The sequence below is a fragment of the Protopterus annectens genome, chromosome 7.part0 (genome assembly GCF_019279795.1).
Source record: "Protopterus annectens isolate FY-2018-M chromosome 7.part0, PAN1.0, whole genome shotgun sequence".
Taxonomy (NCBI): domain Eukaryota; kingdom Metazoa; phylum Chordata; order Ceratodontiformes; family Protopteridae; genus Protopterus; species Protopterus annectens.
Window position 1 is genome coordinate 96,300,788 of NC_056739.1, and position 23,755 is coordinate 96,324,542.

At 38.4% G+C, this 23,755-nt stretch overlaps 1 protein-coding gene across 1 annotated transcript in view; it reads left to right on the top strand.

Moving 5' to 3' along the window:
* Positions 1-23,755, top strand: part of LOC122805891 (troponin T, cardiac muscle isoforms-like) — an 859,218-nt gene that overhangs the window by 903 nt on the left and 834,560 nt on the right. The gene's annotated exons all lie outside the window — the stretch shown is intronic.

Below are 23,755 nucleotides of genomic sequence, written 5' to 3' on the forward strand. Positions count from 1 at the left end.
GTAAATGTGTTTGTACAGATAAAACTCAACAGTGCATTTACATGAATGACAAAAAGCATTTGGAAGACCTTAGGTCACTCAGATAGCTTAATCATCTAAAACAAGTTATTTTTCCACTGTTTCTGATAAATTAACTTAGTTTTCTGTTGGCTGCATGCCCACTCTACTATAACCCACTGAGCTTCACACATCTCAACTGCCAGCGACTACAAAACTCACCACCAGTTCGCACTACTGTGTTCACTTTTGGAATTTGCTACGCAGTAGTTTTATGTTTACACAACTGCACTGTTACTTCTGATGCTGTGTGTTTATGTTAGTAAGTCTAAGGCTGTGATTAATAACTCTGTGAAGCTGTGGTCATAAAAACACCAGGTCTGTAAACAGTTTTATTCTAGCACATCCACTTAAATGGCATTATTTATTATGAATTAGAGAAGGCAGAAGTTCACATATTCTATAATCCTCTCTCTACTATCTCCTTCGACAACTGCAAAACAGTATAAAATCTTTTACCTCTGCCGTTCCTCTCTTATGCTTTCACCATATTGTTTCATGATCATTAATAGCACTTCTCCTACTCTAACAAATGTACTTATGGTGTAAACAGAAAACACATCCTTGCATTTCTCTCCATTATATCTCATCCCAAGTGTGCTTTGTTCACTAATCCGAATCCATGCAATATTCACCCTCATATAGCATAGTCATTTGTATTCTTATATAACACTACAATTTCATGCTCTGATTTTGTAGATAATTTGTCTGTATCATAGTGCAACTGAAGTTATTTGTAAAATGGATAAGAATGTCATGATGAGCTGCATATGAATGTCTGTGGAGATTTTCTCCCTGCACCTCCACTGAAAATCTGTTCCACTGCCCAGTCAGACTTTCCTACAAACAAATGCCAGTCAATAAATTAATTAAATAGCCACATAATTATAAGCACTTCAGTAATTATGATTATTAACAAAGTTCTATGTACAAGCACGTCAACATTTAATGCTGTGAGATTAAATGGACTTAAAAGAGGGAAATGGTTAATGTTCCGATGGCAACTGAACCTGTAAGAAGAAAATAGTTAATGTTGCAAAAGAAACTGACCCTATGAAAGGAAAATGGTTAGTGTTGTCAAACAGTTAGTTCCATGCGGGTAAATGAACTGATTAATATTAGTGTGACTGTATCTGTGAGAGGGAAATGGCCAATGTTGTAAGAGTAACTGGATTTATGAGACAGAAATAGTGCATGAGGATAAATGGGGATATGATTGGGGAACTGATTAGTGTTGTAAGTGTAGCTGGATGAATGACAGGAATAATTAAGGCTTGGAAGGTAATCACAACAATAAGCAGAAATGGGTAGTACTGTAATGGTAACTGAACTTATGATCAGGAAATGGTTGCAGGCTAACTGGAAGTATGTCAAGTAGAGTCATACCTCTCATTTCTCCCTTATTTCACAGAATGGCCCTGATTTTGTCTTATAATTTTCGTCTGTTCCTCATAACATTTCTGGTTTTCCAACAAATTATTGAAGACTGTAGTCACTAAATAATGACAGACATTTGAGTAGCAGACTTTGTACTCTTTAGAAAACACATGCTAATCCAAATCCTGTATACTGCATCAACTTTCTAAGTGTATATAAGAGCAATATTTAAAACCTCTCCCTGATTTTGGGAGTTTGCTCTGCCATCATTTTTTGGCTTTGTCTCTGATTCTAGTGCTAAGAAGTTGAGAGCTGTGCAGGGAATGGCTAGCACTGTAAAGGTAATCGGACATATCAGAAGCTTGCCCTGCTAAAATAAGCCAGTACTGTACTACACGTGTGTGTGTTTGGGGGGAGGCTAAGATGGCCAATATTTAGCAGGTACCGATTTGGCCATATAAGCACCAGCTCAGTGATCACCCTTGCAACTTCTGGAAGGGGTACAGAAGCCTTCTGCCGCACAAGGAAGGACCTTGGCATGCATACTCCTGTGTAGCCCATCATGCTGCTGTAATATTAGTGCAGCAATTAACACAGAAATCTCAGATGCAGAATCTTATAGTAACCAATCAAGAAAAGCACTCGCAGATACCAGCTGTTTCACTACCACATGTTTTAATGGAGGCCACCGTTTTTAATTTTCTGCCTCTAAGAATGGGACTCCTCACCCCTTTCTTCATAATAATTCTATAAATCGATATGGCAAGGGGTTGGGGTTGGTGTAATGGTTAATGTGTTTACCTCACAAGCACAAGATCCAGGTATAATTCTCACTTCTGAAACAAAAAAAAAACTGTCTAGGCTTAAAATGCCCCACAAAGGTAGATAACCTAGTTCTTAGCTATGAAAATGCCTACCTCTTATAAAGGATTTCTTATCTCTCCATCACATTAAGTTTGCACATGGCATGGTAAAATACCTGTAACAGTGGGTCTCCTTTTGTTCTCTCTCTCTCAGTAAATCTGTTGACTTCATGCTAAAATGTCTGCTGGAAACACTGGTGTTCCTATCACCCTCACAGTAAAGCTGTAATTGGCGTGGTAAAATGTGTGCCTGTAACAATGTTGCCCCTCTGTCATGCTGTCACAGTACAGCTAGACATGACATGATAAATATTGCCTGCCTGTTACAACCATGGTACTATCCTTCACAGTAAAGCTAGAAACATCATGGTAAATGCCTGCTTGTTACAGTGGTGGCCCTATTTTGTTCTGTGACAGTAAATCTGTACATGGCATGATAAAATATGTGCCTGTGACAATGGTACCCTTATTTCCTTCCCTCACTAAAAATCTGTACATGGCATGGGAATGGATCTCCCATATTCCCTGATTTTTCATCATATTGCATTATATCTCATAATTTCTGTGATTTTCTGGTAAATCACAAATTATTACAGACAGTCAATAATGCCAGCTATTAGACTTTCATACTTTTTATTATTCAGAAAATGCACGTGATAGAAAATTAACAGAATAACATTTTTAAGTTAATCACAGTAACATTCACAAATCATCCTTGATTTTGGGCTTTGTCTCTCCTATTATTCTTGGCTTTGTCCCTGATTCTTTTTTAAGCATCTCAACTAAATCCCGTTTTAGACAGGGACAAAGGTCCCTGATTCTTGAGCAAAGAAGCTGAGAGCTAAGCACTGGAAAATGTTTGTCTGCTGCAACTACTGTTACCTCTTTCTCTCTCTCTTACAGCATATTTATAAATGTCATGGCAGAATGTATACCCATTATGACAGAGGCCATATCTCCTGTCACAGTAAATCTGTGTATGGAATAATAAAATGGATCCCAGTCTAATTACACTCGCAAGAAGGACACCTGAACTGTACTTCCTCCACACACAACTGAAAGTAGTCTTTTCATCTGCTTTAAGCGCTCTCAAAAGTCTGAGGTTTCCAGGCAGACAAGTAATCTTGGCAGTATATTCGTATATGAAAAGTGTGGTCAGAATAGTTTCTAGCTCTCTAGTGTCCTTAATAATATGCTTAATCTGTCTGTGCCTGAGGTTTCCTCAACCTTTTTAGATGCTGAAATGTACCTTTCTTTAAAAAAAAAAAAAAAAACACCATTATTGGTTATGAGGGAGCCGGTACCTTTTTAATTTCCTGTTTATTTACAATCGTCTTTATGACTGACCACAAAATATTACTGTTTACTTACGTGATGCCCGTGCCATGGCCCAGCAATCAAGGAGCTTCAATCCTCACCACTAACACCAGTGAGGGGCTTCTCATATAGGAAAAAAGGATAACAAATAAAGACAGTAAAGTGCAATTTCCCTTAAGAGCACACAGAGATCACAGTCAATCCAGGGCTGGTCTTTCCCTTGCTCTCCAGGTCCCCAATAAGACTCCCTACTGGCACAGTTATAGGGTTTAGATCTCAGCTTAGTGGGCAAGCTAAAACCTCAAGCACCATCTCTGTCCAACCAGTGCTTCGTGTCCCTGCCCAAGTAGCTGACACACACACACACGCACACACACACACACACACACACACACACACACACACACACACACACACACACACACACACACACACTTTGAGAAGAGTTTATACAACTACACAGACACTCCTGGGGAAGGCTGGCACAGGTTCTCCAGCTGTGCCCCTTTTTCCCAGACTATACAGTAGTACCAGCTGCCATCACCCATTAATATTTATCAGCTACTCAAAGGCCCTTAAAAGGGTGTCCAATTATTACTGTGCGATATTATTATCCAATTGGTAGTATAGTCCAGGGCTAAAGCTATTGGAGTAGATTTGTACAATTTTACCAAAGGCATGCAAGTACTCTAAAGCGCTTAAATTATCTCTACAAAAACAGCCACAGTTGAAAGGGTTTAAAAATATTTAACAACAAATAGTCAAAACACAAGACAATACTTTTTACTACACAGTGCTAGTCAAGAGTTCAGCGATCACAGAGAAATACTTAACATAATTCAGTAGTACAGTTCTGACATCACAGAAAAACACTTAGTCTAATCTTTCTAGTTTCTAGCTATTTCTAAGAGAAAACACAAGTCTAAGATAAACTTACATATAGAGCAAGACTGTGCTGGTGAGTTGGATGGTCAAGACAAAAACGCTTAATGTTCTCTGATTCTCTCTGTTTTAAAATCACATTCCTAGTTCACATTACATCATTCTTCATACTTCCCTGGGTTCCCAGGCTAACAGAAACTACATTTACATTCTTCACCTCTGGACAGAAACCACAGCAATAAAGGGCATTTCTGCATGCAAATTCTGGCCATTAACTCTGGCCTTAAAACAATAGGCAGGATGTCTCACTCTAGACTTACTGGCTCCGAGTTTTAACATCAAAGGGTCACAACATGCTTTACTTGGTCAGTAGAGTGCACTGTTGTTAAATTTTTTCCAGTTCCACATGTAACACTATTTTTACCATTTAAGACACAAGCCTGTGGTTTACATTAATATTCACAGATGACAGAATTATCTCCAAAATTCTATCTGGCTAGGCTGGCAACCTTCATCTATCTTCACCCAATCTTCACAACTTATAGTTCTTGAGTAAATGTCACAGTTTTGTTTTTGATGGTGCTGCAAACGGCATTATGAACAACAGGTGTGGATGACCTGTTTTCCTGTTAGAGTGTCCTTTATTTGTTTTACAGTGCTGGTTGACCTATTGTATTGTACTGTGACCTTTTCACAGGACTGTATACCATACCACAATATGGTAGCAAGAAACTTACAGGTGGAGCTATTTTGTCACCTTTTCAGAAGTGACCATCCTGCTGTCCATTCCTATGTCATTTACAGAAGTAGTGGCCTTATCTTTCTGTCTGAAAGTGACCATTACAGAATGGCTGCTCTGTCAAAAAATAGGTGGTGTCCCACACAGGAGTGAATACTGTCAGAAAGTGGCTTGCATCCCTTATAGGAGAAGATGTTCACTCACCACATTTGGTATGATCTTTTTAAGTCTGTTGACTCTGTCTTTCTGTCTGAGTGGTGCTCCAGTGAGGGAGTCTATGAGAGAAGTGATTGCCCATGGGGCCACTTACAGTACTGGTTGCACTATCACCACCCTGTCTGGAATGTCCTTTAAAGACTGCCTCCTCTCACAGAATCAGCTGCACATATCCGAAGAAGTTCCTAAAAGAAGTGGTTACCCTATGACTGTGTCTAAGCAGACCATTAAAGGAGTGAATGCACCTGTCCAATAAAACTGCCACAGCAAAGTTGTAAAAAACATTGTTAGTTATAAACTTATGTTTACCATGATTATCTGTACTTTTGAATTAGGACTCATCAAAATTTGCTCTGCAAATGTACCTAGAATATATAAATAATCGTGAAAGTAATGTTTATATGACAAGCTATATGGTGCAGAAAGAGCTAACAAGTCCCTTAACATATTTGCTTTGGATAATCCCATCCAGAGCCCCAGCAGTATAAAAATATAATCTCCCTCCCTTTGCCTGTCCCTAGATCTTGATTACGTTCACCTAAAATTGTGAATGCAAAGTTATAATTATGTGACCAGGCAGCTGCTCCTTAAATTGCAGTTTTGGATAAATAAAGATACAGAAAGGATGAAGACACACTTGGCAGTAGTGGAGGAATAGTCTAAACAAGATAACTAGAATTCAGTGTAAAAAGTGCAAAACAACACATCTGAATAATTAGATGCAGTAGACCAGAAGAAGTTCTTATCAGTCTCCAGAGACAATTGGTAAGATCTCACCTAGAGTATTGTGTGAGATCTCACTAGTGAAGGAATGTAGGCTAAATAAACTCAACTCAGTGGAGGATAACAAAAATGGTGCATGGTTTCCAGCAGAGGACATACAGAGATACACAAAAAGAACCTATCATGTATAGTCTTAAGGCAGAAGTGGACATGGTAAAAACACAAAGTATTTCTGGGAAAGCTAAAGACTGAACTTGGACATTAAGTTTTGAAGGTTGATAATTCACAGCAGACATTAGGAAGGCTTATTTAACAAAAAGGGTTCCAGATGACTGGAACAGCATAGCTTAGGCAGAACTTGGCCACCATTGGGAGAACTGTCCCCGGCTGGGGGGGTGGTTTAAGCTCTAAGATAAGTACAACTTTTAGTTTATTTAACACATACCTGGCAGAATGGGTTAACCATACAGTCCTTCAATGCTGTCAAACTCCATGTTTCTGTCTGAAGGAATTAATATTTACACTGTGTAAACTTTAACTAGATACTTAATGTTCTAGCAAGGATATATTGGTATCGTCCAGCTTATGATACATGTTTGTAAATTGTCTCTCTGTTGAATCCTGGCATATGGTGTCTTTGGACAAGCAAATGGCCGAAACACCCTTTCGCTTTTCTCAATCATCCAGCCACACAGAGGAGAACAGGCTCCTGGGATGCTTTATCATTTTCTTGCAGACTGCCATTGGAGAATCTGGATCTAGCAATGATCCTCGGTTGCCAGAAATGCATCCACTGAGTCACTGCACAGTGGGATCTGCTGTTATTCTGTGTTTATTTTGATAGTGCTCTATTCCCTAATGACCAGACTCAGAAGACTGCAGATTGAACAGTTTAAACAGCATTGCTTTACAGTCATGCAGTTATTATTTGATTGTAGCAAGAGCTGACCTGTAACTTCGTAGTTTTCAAGTTATTGCTCTAATAAACATCTTACTTGCTGTACTGTAAACTGACAGGAACCTCTATATCAATTGTTTTTCTGTGGCATTCACCTCAGCTATATGAATCATTGTATTTCTAGTCAATGTACAAATCTATCAATACATGTTTCAAAGACAGTTCGGCACTTAGCAGCCAACCCAGACACTTAACTCTAGCCATTGTGGATACTAACCTGAAGCTACTCCTTTATCTATTTAAGTACTACAAGTTCTGCTACTATGAGCCAAAATGCTTCTATGCATATTCTGTTAGAAATGCTTTCTAACTCAGCAATGAGATAAGATGTGTGACTAAAGTGTATTAAAGTTTTTTTTTTTTTTTTTTTTTATCAAAGGCTTAATAACTCTTCATCTACTATTATTTGTGTATAAGGACAAGTTGGTCTGCAAGAATGTACAGGAACAGAAAAACAGTGCATTTAAATTAATTCCAGTGTTTCCAGTGTTTTTCATTAGCAGTGAAACAAGGATTTTTGAAAAATGTAGTAAGAATCTAGAATACAATTAGTTATACTAAAAAAGTTTTTCCAAGGATGTGGAATGAAACTGCAATATAGTATATTTAAAAAAAAGAATGAAAAACACGTACAGAACTGCAGCTCTTAAACTTTATTGATGAACTTAAGCGCTTTTGTCCTAGGTATCCAGGACTTCATCAGAATACCGATTGCTCCCAGTCAAGGGATTTTATACACAAAATACATCACTTGACACCTTAATAAAAAACAATTAAATGAATTAGACAATCGAATCAAGTACCAATTACGTAAATCATTGCTTCTGTAGAAACTACATAAATCAGGTAGAGGAATATGAATATAAAAACACAACATGCATCAGACAAAACAATATAAAAATCACAACAGTAGAATTTAAAAAAAAACATCATGAAGAATATATAAAATTAAGAAAGTATAAAAGAATTGGAAAACAACCCCCCAGCTACTCTATTAAAATGCAAGAATTGTAGAGTCAAACCAAAAAGACAAAGACACCCATCAAGATGTTACAAGAGAATCTCTAAATAACCAATGAAGTTTTGAATTTCAATAGACTGCTAACGGATATCATATCATTCAAACCAGGAGGGACTGAGGCATTGCATCTAATCTGCCACTTCAATTCCTTGTACTCCAAAAATAGATTGGTGGGGCCACACCCAACCCCAATGGCATATGATCTATGGCCACGAATTTAAACAAATGTGAAGGGTTGACTTTAATATGCTTAAATAAAGCATTCCCTTTTCATCACCCCTCTGAATATCCAGCTGATGCTGGTAGATCCTGTTTTTTTAGGGGCCCTTATTCTCTTCCCTATGTAAAAACATTACACCTTTGGCACTTGGCCATGTACACAATGCCTGTACTATCACAGTAATATCTAGAGTTACGTCTTATGGTTCCAAAACTCTCTAAATATATGCTGGATCCCTCAAGGACAATTCTACACTGGGAACAATGCCCACATTTAATCATATTCCCTTCATTTTTACTCTTAGTAGGGGCCTCCAACAAAGTCTTAAAACAGGTGTCCTTTTTGTATACCACAAATGGGTTCTCTCCGACTCTATTCAAATAATCCTATTCGACCCCAAACAAGCACCAATTTTTTTGAATGATGTTACAAATCTCCCAAAAGTGGGGATTGTAAGGCAAGACAAATGACCTCCGAAAGTTTGCTTGCTTATCTAGTCCAAAAGCATCTCCACCCAGTAGGAGACCATCACCCTCCTCACTCATTCCAGGCAATGGGGAGAAATGCCCCTACTTCCTCTTTTTCACAACTTCCTGAAATATACTGTTCAAAAATGGTCCAGAATAGCCCTTTTTGATTAACATTCCCCTTAGCTTGGAACATTCTGCTTGGAAATGTTATCATCACTCATCATTCGTGCTATCCTGACACACTGGCCCTTCACAAGACATCTTTTTTGGTGAAGGGGGTGCCAACTCTCAAAGTGTAACAAAGGGTTGAAATACATGGGTTTCCTATATAGGGTGGACTCAAACCTTCCTAGCATTTTGTTCTTAGTAATACACACATCAAAATAGTTAACCCTGTCCTGCTACACTTTCATGGTAAAACTGAAAAGAAAAAAAAAAAAAAAAAAAAAACAGTGCTGCTGTTCAGAAACTCAAAATACTCATCCAATTTGGCCCTGGTATCCTTCCAAAAATTATGATGTTGTCTAAGAAATGCATGTATAACGACCAACAACTATTGAATTCTGACTGGAATACCAAAGTGTTTTCCTAATGGGCCAAAACTAGGTTGTATATATGGGTTATATCCTGCCAAGGGTATAAAAGATGCCAGATTCCAAAATTTCAGGGCACCTCCCATACGCCCAAACTGTCAGGCAGCTCCAGCAGAGTACACTTCTCTGAGGCTTTTGAGGACTGACTGTTCACTTCTGCTGTTTCACTGCTGGGCAGATAAGTTCCCTTTCAGGATAAAACCTCCATTTCATAATTTTGTTTATTTATTTATTTTTTAGTTTCCTCTTCAGGAAAGTTATTTTAAAGCTATGAGTTTGTGTTTTAATGGACTGCCACAAAACTGTACTGTAGTTTTAAAAAGAAGAGTTCTCTTTTCCTGTAAGTCTAAATGTTGTTAAAAGTAACTGAAAAATATTTTTCCCTGTGGAAAAACTGTGTTTATTTTACTTTGTGGGCTGACATAGTGTTTTAAAAACCATTTTACTGTGTTTGTCTGGGAAAAAAAGTGATTTTTAAAGGCTTATTTTTACCAGTATTTGCTGCTTGTTTTCCCTGAGAAAGAGGCACCATTTTCAGCTTGACCATGGAACAAACCCTTGGTGCCACAACTGGTCCTTCTTCCATCCACAAAAAGAAAAAGTTAAACAAAAAGCCTTTGTCATCATAGCAGCTGTAGGTGGGTGACTCTGCTGTGGCCACTTGTTGTATCTAAGACTACCCATATTTTACCCCGAATCCTACACTACCTGCAACTACAATGGACTGCAGGTTTGCCACGTCCTATGTGGATGTTGGGGTCCCATTTGTAGCAAGGGACAGCCACTCCTGTAGGCCCTGGGAGAGGGGAACAGAGAAGGCTTCCCTGTTTTTTCAGAATGTTGTGTCCATACCTAGGCCCCAGTTGTCCTGTCAAAAAGATGCAGAAAGCAAAGCATGTATCTAATCCTCCTCAAATTTCCTAAGGCAGGAGTAGTTTACTGGTGCTGGCTCAGGGTTTAATTCAGCCTATTGATCCTTCATGTAATGCGGTTTCTGGTAAGAGAGAGATAGAAACTTCCTTTCCTTAAGAGAGTCAAGATTCTGAATCTGGACAGCAGGATGAAAGAAGAAATACAGGGGGTTTCTTCTTAGATTTCTGATTCAGACCCAGGACAGCTCAGCTTCTGATTCTCCCTGTTCTCCCTGGGGGGGTCTTTTTTTCTGAGACTTACTTCTAGAATATGTAAGTGTTTTCAGAGGAAGAAAACAGTTTCTCAGTCCTTTAGAAACTGCTATGAGCTGCTACAGAAGGCGTTTACAGAATCTGCACTCATTCCTCCAGTTTTGCCTGCCTTGCAGAATGTGTGTTAATGTTCACAATCTTCTTGACAGTCAGCCAGCTACTCCTAACAAAGCAAATAGGATGTACAAAGTTACTCAATCTTTTAACTTTTTACACTCTTCCCAAACTCAGTTCAGTATAGATTTAGTTAATGCTTCTGCTGCAAAACACTTAATTCCAATCTTACTATTTTTGATAAGGATGGGAAAAATGTATATGCTTCTGCAACTTTGATTTTCAGAATTTGGAACATATATGTTAAGGTTTGTCCTGACTAATTGTGGAAGTATGAGGAATGTTTTGCCTGCATTTTCTTCTTGTGAGAAAAAAAATCTGCTTTAAATAATTTAATTTATTCTATTTTTCAAATCACTATTCCTTTCATACAATGTGTGTATGACTCTGTTAATACTTTTTCAAGGGTTATGGACACTGGCTCTGTTTTGTGGACATCTGTACAGCTGCATTTCCAAAACATCACAGATAATGTTAAAATGAGATTTTAATTTTCCTTTGGATACAGATTAAGTTTTTGGCCCCTTTGCTCCAGAGGCGATTAAAAAGTGTGATGAAAGGGGTACGCTGATACAGGAATCTCAAAGATTTTTCAGCCATCCTTTTCCAACTTTTTCAAGGGATTCTCTACCTCCTCATCCAGTTTTGGTAAGAAACAAAACAAACAGTCTGAACAAAATGCAAATAAACAGATGTTTGAGAAGAAATGGCAAGGGGTTCCACAGAGAATTCTGGAAATTGCCAAAACTATGGACACTCCAATACATCAGAATGGCTTTTTAAGAGACTTTGTTCCTCCCTCCCAACTTGGCACTTCGTTTGTCTTCCAGAAGGTTTGAATTTCTACTTTTCTCTTTGGCAAAAGATAATTTCAGACAAATGGGCTTTGAAGATCATTCAACAAGGTTACAGATGGTAATAGGAAGAAACTCCTCCTTTCCAGGGGGTAGTTCCTCATCCTCCAGACCAGACTGTTACTTCCACATTGTCCTAGGGTGTGATATAAACAGCTTCCCCTCCCCAGGTGGAAAACTGGTTTTATTTAAGGATGTTTTTAGGGACAAAGAAAAAATCCTTGGAGACAAGTTCTGGATCTTTCTTTCCTAAACCTGTTTGTGATAGTGCCCAAATTCAAAATGATGTCACTTCACAACCTGTTACCTCTTATTCCTCATTCAAGTTTCATGGTAATCCTAGATTTAAAAGATGTTTATCATCACATCCCTATTCTACCAGATTTCAGGCATTTCTTTAGGCTTTGTGTGTCCGTATCACATTATCACCTCTGTTCACAAAGTATCAAGTTCCAGTGATAGTTCATTGCAGGCTACATGGTATTCAAATTTTTCCATATTTAGATAACTGCTGATCTTTGCATAGTCTTTTTCAATGTATCAGGAATCTCTCTCTTGATTGATTAATTTCTTACACAAGCTGAGATTCCAAGAGAACATTCAAAAGTCCTTCTTGACTCTTTCTCACTGGATTGTATTCCTAGGATGTTAACTAGATACCACAGTTCAAACAGCGTTTCATCTAGAGGAAAAAAATCTCTCTATCTAGAACTGTTTCCAGGGATTTACACTCAAACTCGGTCACTATTAGGGAAATCCCTCATGATTTTGGATCTCATGGCTTATGATTTTCATAATACCCCCTGGCAAGACTCCACAAGAAAAAGATATAGTGGCATTTGAAGTCTTTTTGCTGCCAGCACCAACACCCTTAGTCTTTTCAAATCCAAGTGCTGGGTTTTGTCAGAAGAGAAATCACTTGGTGGAAACAACAGATATCGCTAAATCCAGGTCTCCCCTTTTCCCTTCTTGTTACAAAGCAGTCAGTCACCAAAGACACCTCAGACTTTGCTTGAGGAGCAGTTTTAGGAGGGATAAATGTACAAGGTATGTAGGTTACCAAGGACAGATGCAAATACATAAATATAAAAGATATGCTTGCCCTAATCAAGGCACTCAACTCATCTTTGATACCGAGGACCTCTTCAAGTTGTTACAGACAATAAAACAGACATGTGATACATCAACAAATGGGGGAATCAGGTCATACCCCCTTTGCAGGTTAGTCACATTAGCTCGGGATATAGCTTCAAAGCACTATCTCACTCTGTAGGCATCATACATTCCACCTGAGCAAAATTATGCGGCAGTCAAGCTGAGCAGGACATCAGCAAATCCTCACAAATGGAAGATAGATCTGGGGTCTTTCAAGAACTGATCCAACTGTGGATAGTTCAAGTAGATCTCTTTGCCTCCTCTCTGAACAATCAGCTGGCAAGATTCTGCTCCAGGACTCCATGCAAGGAAGCCTGGAAGACTAATGCCTTTCTTTTCCTTGGACTGGAATGTTTTTGAAAGAGAATTTAGCATAAAATGCCTCCAAGAAAACTGGTGGCCCCTCATTGGGATCTTAATTTTGTGTTAGAGAAGCAAACATCTGCTTCATTTGAAGCAGCTAACTTGACTGACTTAAAGTTCTTGTCATGGAAAACAGTTTTACTAATTGCTCTGACTTCCAGAAGAAGAGTATATGAGTTACAAGCCCCTATGGTGAGTCAGCTCTACCTCATTTTCCACATGGACAGGGTTTCTTTGAAAAGTAAGCCTTCTTTTATGCCTAAAGTGGTGTTCAAGTTTACTTTAAGCCAAACTATCCTTTTCCCCATTTTCTTTCCTGAACCCAAAAATGAGGGAAAAAAGATATTCCATTTCTTGGATGTCTACAGACAACTCAAGTACTATCCTGAAAGAACCAAATGTTTCAGCTCTTCAGATCAACTGCTCATTTCTTGTGAAGGTAAGAAGAATAGACAATGGATGTCAAAACAGACTATTTCAAAATGGTTGTCTAAGGATATTACCTTTTGCTAAACTCACCACAACAAAATTATTCCAGGAAGGGTCAAGGGCCACGCTACCAGTGCCTTGGCTTTATCTATGGCTTTTTGGAAAAGATTGGATTCTAGAAACATTCTTGAAGCAGCAACTTAGTCCTCTGTACATACTTTTACAAAACACTGTAAACTTGATTCCTTCTCTAGGTTCAGCTAAGACTTTGCAAGAAACACTCTCCAGGGGCTCCTAAACTCTTCTCCTTCCACCTCCCAAATGGAGTAAGCTAGAGTAAACAACCAATATAGCAAAGGCTGTTGCAGCATTGACCAATATGATGAACATCAATACAGTTGTGTAAATTTACCGTAACAGTAGATGTTTGAATGACCACTGATACAGTAGCAGATCACTCCCTCCATTGTCCTTGTTTTTCGGTATGTTCCGTGGTTATTTATATTTTGTTCTTCCTAGCTTTGTCTTTTCAGAGCTCAGCCTCCTTCTATTAGCAGGAAAACTCTGAAGGGCTGGTCACCCAAATTTTGTCTTTTAGCCAGTACACTGACCATTCGGGAATTTGAAAGGTGCCCTGAAACTTTGGAAGCTGGTCAGCTATTCTATTTTTGGCAGAATATAACCCATATAGCTAATGCTACATAAGAAGTGACCATTCGAACATTTATCGTTATGGTAGGTTTACTTAAAACAACTGTACTTTTTTGGGGTGTACTCTGTGTAGAATGGTTATACTGTTATTCATGTTCACTAAGGTCCTGAATTTTGTTAATTGCTAATTTAATACAGCTAATAAGACAGAAGAAATGAGACATCAAATAATGCAAAGTTCACTCTTCTTACACAGGATTATCTGTAACTGAAATTCTGATGTAAATAACTGCTTATCCTAAATCTACTGGTGTTCTTTATTGCCCTGCTGTTTTATTTTCTCAGTAGAACTTAAAAGCACACTCCTGCTGTAATCAGGACAAATGTTTCTCTTAGATCTGAAACTGTGTCTGGTGGATGGATGGAAGGTTGGCTGGGGATTACCAATGTGAAGCAAATGAAGCCCCCATAGCTCCATGGCTTCTAAAATGGACATTCTATCCCCCCTCCAGTAAGTCAGTGTGATAGTGCTGGTGTTCTTTACTGGATCCCTTTGCTCCTAGCAGCAGTGCAATTTCAAAGGTATGCTATTTAAATAACCAATGGTGCTCCATCTAGAAGGGACATAGATACTGTGAGCTTCAATCAGTTAAAGCTTCTGAAATGGAACCAAACTTGGAACTATTCTTTGGGTTAACACCCATTAGATAGTTTGTATAAATAGTCCTGAGTGTGGAAATAACTTTCCCTTCAAGGGAATTAATGTCCTTATAGGACCAGTGTAAAGGAAACTGATTTAAAATGTAATGTACTTTTCTCTTTCTTTTTTCAGAATATTAGTACATTTGTAAAGCAATATTTGAATGATTTTTAATTTTCAATATGTGTGCCCTGTGTGTCATAAAAATGTGCATAACCTTGTAACCTTATTTATTTGTTTTTTTTTTTCTCCCATTTGTTGATCGAGCTAGGCTAAATGAACCTTACAATGACTCCCTATTGAAATGTCGGCATTCAAAACGCAGAGTGCTGACAAGCTTAAAAAAAAAAAAAGGCCGTCTCTCAAAGATCACTCTTCTCCTTAAAAATTTTTTTACAGGGGACAAGCCTCCTGCATCCCCAATGTGAGATGTATGCCCCCATACCCCCAAGTTTATATATACCAAACCCCATACCTAGGAGAAAAATGAATGTTCCAAGAAACAGTCATCTCGGACTTTGTATATGGAGGACTAGTTTTCAGCCATTCAGGCTCCATGTTTTGAGACTTGCTGTAGCAGGTACTGACATTTCCAATGGCTATCCCTAACAATAGGCCCTTTTCGATGGCAGCCCAGAAGGAAAAGCTCCATAAATTGAACCTGCAATAGTGATAATACAATACACAGAAAAGGTAAAGCATTAAATTATGTGTACAAAGACAGTTTCTAGTTAATAATGAGAAGTATGTTTCCAATAAATGTGATAATCCCATTTTACAGCAGAATTTTATTTATATCCACATGTTTACAACAGATGATGTATACAAAGCAGTAGTTATTAATGACACAGACTTCTGGCATTAGGTGAAATATACATATTAGGTGAAGCAGAACTCTTATTAGTTTAGTAGGTGCTGAAAGGTTAGATTTAAAAAGAAGGTTGCTGAGAGGAAAAGTGAAGAAGACAAGGAAGAAAAGAAGAAAAGAGGAAAAAAGGGTAAGGGGTGGTAGAAGTTATGTATTAATATGAAGGCAGCCTATATATGGATATTATTTATTTTATTTTTCAGTAACTTTAATCAGGGGAATTGGCCAATTTGACCCTTTTCAGTCACAGCCTGGACTCTAAAAGTGCAAAACATATAGTAGACTTACAAAATTATACAAAAATTTACAGGAGTGTGACAGCAAGAGGTAACCCAATAAGATAAAATAATGGTTGCTGCTAGCCAACATGTACAGAATATGCATTAATATTAGCATAAATGATTTGATAATTCACATAGTGACAAAAAACTAATAATTTGTCATGTATAATGTATGATGAATAATTATGCTACCCAAATCCCTGAAACAGGCCCATTAGTTTTCTCTTACTTGTTTCTTTAGCTCTTTTTTGAAGGTTTTTGATATTTTTTTTTCTTTGTAATTTCTGCAGGGAAGAGGTTCCATGTTGCTGGGGCCAGTTTAGTGAATCCTCTTTAGCCAACTGCTTTTCCAAAAGCATATCTGTATAGTTGGATTGCATCTGCATCAGTGTCCCTTTGTAGTTATGTCCATTCAACAGTATTAAGCAATGTTTTAAGTGGAAGACAACAGAGTTGTTGTATGAATCCATAAATTAGTGCCTTAAATAGGTTAGTGATTCTGGCATGCACTGGCATCTAGTTTATGATTCTTTTTAACATCTTTATTGAATTACACTTAAAGGAGAACCGCATGCACAGACTAAAAAAACATGTTTATTTCATCATGTTTAGATGTTTCCAATATTTTAACACCACTGTGGGACTCTTTACAAGTTTTTAAATATTTTTATATGTAATTTAAGAGTCTGGCCACATGGGGTCTAGCATCTTGCTGAAAGTTAAACATTTTTGTAAACCTCCATGTATCCCAGAATTCAGTGTTTGTCCTTAACACATTACATCACGCAGCCTTTTTTGTTCAGAAACTTCTGTCACTGCATTCATTTTACATGCATACACAAGGGTTTTTCATTCTGTAAATTTCAACTAAAATATCCTGCTGTTAAATGCCTACTTAAAAAAACTAACTGAGACAAAGCCAAAGAACAGACTTGGAGTCTTTGTTTTACTGCTTTTTCTTTACAGAGATCCTAATTTGCACTCTTTTGTGATGCCTGAGCCATAGCTCATTAGATCATGTTCGCTGCCCATTCACACTTCCCCTCCCAAGCTGTCAAAGTGCTAAAAGTAATTTGACCTGTTGTTGCTTTGATTGACACCTCACCACAGGGGACTTGACTCATTCAATGTTTCCTAGTTCTAGCCTTTTATTTCTAACAGTGGGACACTTATTTATGCAGCACCATGGCTTCCTGTCATGAAACAGGGATGCATAGTTCAGAGTATTTGGAAACACGCTTGTCAAATAAAACTACCTACTTTCTCTGGGCTATCCTGTTTCCCTGAAATACACACAATATTTTAAGTGCTGTAAACTGAATAGTTAATGGACAAAAAATACTAATTTGACTTGCTTAAGGTTCAGGTATCATCTGCTTACTCAAATCACTGCTGACTCACTATACGAAGTCTTGTAAAGCCCATGTACACATTTTTGTTTATAGTTTACCATTATGCCAACAGTTACACATGTCTTATTAATTACATGATTTCAATAACAGGTTTGCTGGTGTGTATTTCTTGATTTTTTTACGTGAAAACAGTGGCCCAGTGTGTGATCATACCGTGATGTAGATCCATGCTGAAAAGCACCATGTGCAAACAGTAATACATGTAGTACAGCAACAACATGTTCCATGGAGGCTTTTGCAAGACAGTGGGCAGTGTCTAATTGCATTTTGATAAGTATACCTGCTTACACACCCTTTTTGTGTTTCTCCTTATAAAAAGCCACATCACTATTCATCATATATCAGAGATTTTTGTTTTCAGCTTTAACACAAATATATTACATATGCAAATGCATTATATATATATATATATATATATATATATATATATATATATATATATATATACACACACAGATATAAATATATGTACACAGATATAAATATATGTACATAAATATATGTACACAGATATAAATATATGTACACACACATATATAATTATATATATATATATATATATATATATATATATATATATATACATACACACACACACACACACACACACACACACACACACACACACACACACACATGTATATTATATACACACACACACACACAGTATAGATTACATATTACAAGAACTATATCTACAAGGAAACTGCTGTGGCCCATGGTGAATGCCTTCATGTCACATTGTAACATGAAAATATGTGCATTATCAGTACACAGACAACAGGTATCCCCAGGCAGGTAATATGCATCACTCCCTGGACTGACTAAGGAACTAAGGCAGTAGAAATGCATTCCTGAATTCCTATTTTCAGAACGATTTTAAGTCTAACTGGTGAAATACACTCATATGAACAGTTTCCAAAACTACCAGTATTAAAACTTACATTAGCAGTGTAACAGCCCTCACATGCCCATACAGCTTCACCCAAACACAAGCTTCTATTCCCTAATGCATTTTGCTTTTAAGAGGTATTCAAATGCCTGTACAATTACTTTTCTTCTATTGTACAACTGGACATATAAACCCTGCAATTCATACTTGAAAGAAATTGTGGTTCCCCAGCCCTCATCAGCAGCCCATTATCTGAATTATCACTGCACAGTGTGTGAACTGCAGAAAATGACAGTCTTGCTGGAGGGGCTTCTGATCAGACAGCCATTAACTGCTTACACAATATCAGTTTTTGATTCAAAAACTGGGTCCATGTCTGCTGCTGTGTCCTTAGTGCCCCAATACTTGCATACAAAACTTGCCAATAGTACAGCAGTGATCGTTTTTCCTGGCAGACAACTTTGTTTTATGCAGGCAATTCCTCATTCGATAGCACGGGTATGTTTGCCTTTGCCTATTCCCTCACTGCAGACTACACAAGATAGTTGCAGCCAAAGAGTAGCCAACTAGGGACAACTAAATGCTACACAGATAATTGGAATGTCTACAACTGCGACTGTTTCTACTAACTGGGCATACATAACTTTGGAAGATGTTGTCTTGTTAATGCAGGACTTCACGTTACATTAGGTCTCACTACTGTTGCCACTATTTTGTCATGGACAATAAAGATGAAATGTTACAATGTTTGCCTCTCATTTCATGCCATACCTGTTTAGACAAGCTCCCCAACCTGAACATAAACGTCTATGTCACAACATCGGTTGCCAATTGCCTTATGGACAGAGCACACATGGTGAGAGTTGAGAGCTAGGTGTGACACGAAACCGGTTACAAGTGGTGTACCCCAGGGCTCAGTCCCATGACCCCTCCTGTTCAGCATATACTTCGAGGAACAGGCAAGTACAGGAGGACTATGGCTGCCCAAGTTTGCAGACAACTCCAAACTAGGGGCTATAATTCTTCTTTCGGCTTTTTCCCGGTTAGGGGTTGCCACAGCGGATCACCTTGTCCACACATTGATTGGCAGTGTAGTTTTACAGTGTCGAGTTGCCAGCCCGGCACCCAACCTTCCACAGAAGGCACACACACACACCTAGGGCCAATTTAGAGTGTCCAATCCACCTGCAGCATGTCTTTGGGATGTGGGAGGAAACCGGAGCACCCGGAGGAAACCCACGCAACCACAGGGAGGACATGCAGACTCTGCACAGAAGGCACCCCAGCCGAGGATCGAACCGGAGAACCTCTTGCTGTGAGGCGGCAATGCTGACCACTGCACCACCGCGGTCGCCCAAACTAGGGGCTATAATAAACAACCAAAATCCAAATGGAATAAACTTCACAAGAGTCTGGGGGTGGGAGGATGACATAATGGTTAAGGTGTTTACCTTAAAAACACAAGGTTCAGCGTTTGATTCTCACTGGCCAAGTTTCAAATCGGCCCAAAAGGGCAGTTAACCTAGTACTAATCTATGAACCTATTTTATTGTTTAATTTTTATAAAAATGTGTATTTAAACAGCATTTGTAGATGAATTTGTATTCCATGAAGGTGTTTTACACCCAGGTGCTAGAATAAATCTTTGCTTTTTATGTGTTTTTTGAAGACTCTTGTGAAGTTGATTCCATTCTGATTTTGTTAGTTTATTATTTGAAAGACTTTTGGTGCTTTTGGTATACATGGGCTATAAAAACTCTGGCTGACACGGACATCCTACTAAAGGGTCTCACTGAGACAGATACCTGGTGTCAAAACCATGGCCTCAAGCTAAATGTCAAAAAGTGCATAGTTATCCCCTTTGGAAAAAAACAAAGTACCACAAACTTCCACATAGGTGGTAGTCCCCTAAATACGAAACACATAAGGGATCTGGGCACCAAAGTAGATTATCTCTCATTTGATAATCACATTGCCAAAGTGTTTAGAAAATCCTTCTGTGTGGCCCACCTAATCACAAAAGGGTTTACGTCCAGATCAAAATAGGTCATTGTGCCCCTGTACTCAGACGCATCATACAGTACAACACCTCATTTTGGATGTACCTTACAAGACACCTGCAACAGCTAGAAAAAAGACTAAAGAAGCACCTCACCAAAAGGATCACTGGCCTCAAACAGATACCCTATGCAGCTCGAGTGAAGAAACTCCAGCTTTACTCGGTTGCATAACGCCTGCTCAGAGGTGATCTCTGCCTGACATACAAGGCCATATCCAACCCAGAACTGATGGGCATGCACCACCTAAAGAAAACCTTATTCCCTCGAGCCAAAGGCTCTAGGGATGTAAACCTCACCACAATAAATAGAACATGCTGGAATGTCCCAGAGACTTTCCATGCTTTGTAACAAGATTCCAATCTACATTACGCAGAGCTCCTTGCTAACTCAAGAAAACCCTTGATAGGATGGGAAAGAGAAATTTTACCCCTGGGATCACTTCAGTGGCTCTGCTGGACAGAGGCACAGGAACTAATCGTATGGGCCCTTGAAAGCCAACACATTCTGGCTAGTCTTATAAATGCCTTCGGGCATATAGGTTTCAACCTATGAACCTATCTCAAAAGTTTCTATATGGTCCTGCGAGCAATCTCTCCATAATCTTATTCACTTAATGGTAACTATCTTTGTATATTACAGGATATCTGTAATCAAATGACTGTCCTCAGTGCACTTTCCATAACATGGACCAAGTGCTAAAAAAAAAAAAAAAAAAATACACTTGCTCATGACTGTATCAGACAAACAGTTTTCAGGACTTAGATGCCAGTTACATAACAAGTGTTGCACAAGGCAGACCAGAATCATCATTTTACGTTTAGCTGCGATCAGGCAGTATGGATCAGTGTCGGACACTGCATTTCACATTTCTTAGGAAGGATTTACAAGTGTAATTCACTTACCTTACACAAGGTCACTGCAAACCAGTGCTGCAGCCCATCTCAGTGTCCAAGTACTAGTAGATGTTTGGAGAACTACTGTCCCAGTCAGTTCCAAGCTTGCACAATACCTCAGCCAGGCCACTTATTTTTTCATGAAATAATAGGTTGCCAGGATACCACACATTACCGCTCCATGGATAAATCTGACCATGATGGTTCTTGCACAACACCTGTCAGTAGAAGATAATATTCAGTTATTCATGTCATAGATTCCATGTCACTGTTTCTTCAGGTCATACCTTCCAGAGCAATTTTATCTTAATACTCATCCAACATACTATACCATGTCTCCAAAGACATGGTGTCAGTGTTCAATGAAAGCTGGCTTTTGGTTACAATGTACAATTGTCAATCTTGACTTTGAACTATTGTCTGAAGCCTCTGTACCTCGTCAAGGTAGCCAGCATCACAGAGGTCCATTCACACCACAACACTACTGACAGCTGCAGTCAGAGCTGCACTCACATCACCACACTCAGCGCATACAAATCTTGCTTCCACTCACATGTACCATGTTATTAATGCTAGACACCAGACTTTTTCGAAGAATCAGTAATCAGTCACTCCATATATCATAACTGCAGCTGTCCAAAAATCTGACTGAAACATGTATGGTACAACACCATTCAAGCAACTACCACATAAACTGCTTTAACACAACACCCAAATGTGCAATATTTATATGCAACATTGTCCAATACATACCTATTTAACCATTTCTCCTAATAATTTTTGTAACTCACCATCATTCTCCGAATATCAGTTCCGTACCACACAGTATGTCAAGATAATTATGCACTACACGCTGTTCTCTCCATTCTACTATGCTATTGGAAATATATTCACTGCTACAAGCACAGCTCCTCACGTTGACTATACATAGTGCCAACAATCCCCAATGCCAATAGCAACAGAATTCAGCATTGTGCCAATATCAATGTCTTCCATCAGACCAGCCTGTGACTTAGTAAATGACTTAAATTACAATACTTACAATAATTACAATAGCCTCCAAGTTTTACTATTGGGCAAACCAAAATAGGTTACATATACTGAGGTACTTAACACTGCACAGCCCTGTTTCTTCAACTTGCCAAGTACACCTGTACTGTACAAAACTTGTGAAAAGCTGAATGTCAAAGTGAAAAGGATAATACATCACCTGCATCAAAATTTATTACTTTTATTTACATTTGTTTACTAGGAAAACAAGACTGGACATCACACAAATATTTAAGTACAGACATGGTAATAAAGTAATAAAATTGATATAAATGCAAGTTAACAATGCGAGCCAAAGCCACAGACATTTTAGTGAGCTATGCATTCATATATACATAGGAGCATTGGTTACATCTCCGATGGCACATAACAAAATCTTTGTATAATAGGAACAGTCAGCGACGATGAATCTGTACACTCAGCCAGATATAAAGCACTGCTGGCTGCAATGGAGGAAGCCAGTGCAGAGACTAGGAGGAAATAGCAGGTAAAGTTTAGCAGTGAAACCAGATACAGAGTGGGTAGTACAGATGGAAATACATGGTGGGGGTAGATGCATGGGGTGACTTATGGAATGTTAAAAATACACAGTACTGGTGACTGAAAGGAGATCTTAGGGAATGTTAAAAATACACAGCACTGGCATCGGTAGCAGATCAAAGATAGAAGTGAAATTTGGAGGGTCTGTACATGGATGTGGGGGGCTAGATAGAAGGTTAGCCACCACACAACACGGCACTTAATCAGACTCCGCCACAACCACTTGTGATGTAATGATGCGCATTAAGTCATTTTTACGCGTGAATTGGTTTAAGTCTTACTCACCTGCATTATATCAATACCAGGCCACAAGCATAGATTCCCGTTATCACAGAAAGTCATTAATACGGTTACTCACCTGTATTATATTAATACCGAGTCTTCAGGCCGCAAGCATAGATTTCCATTATCACAGAAAGTCATTAATACGGTTACTCACCTGTATTATATTAATACCCAGTCTTCAGGCCGCAAGCATAGATTTCCGTTATCAAAGTCATTAATACTTTTCACATGTACTCTTCATAAATTGGCTCCTCATGAACCGGCACACATTACCTACAGTGCACTGTCAACATGCTCACTCAAATAAACATTACACTACAAAAACAATGTCATCAGCAACACCATGTCACAAATGTGACCAAGTACAAGAAGTCCTAGAAATTAATCAGTTAATGTAAAACCTTCTTATTCAGCCACACCAGATTCCAACTAAACAATACTACTTGCATAATAAACGGTCAATGACTTTTACATATCACCATTCATTGATTACTTAAAACACCACAGATTTACATTATACCCAGACATGCTTGACACAACTATACGATACAAATCAAAATCCAGTTATTACACTGGAAGACAGCAACA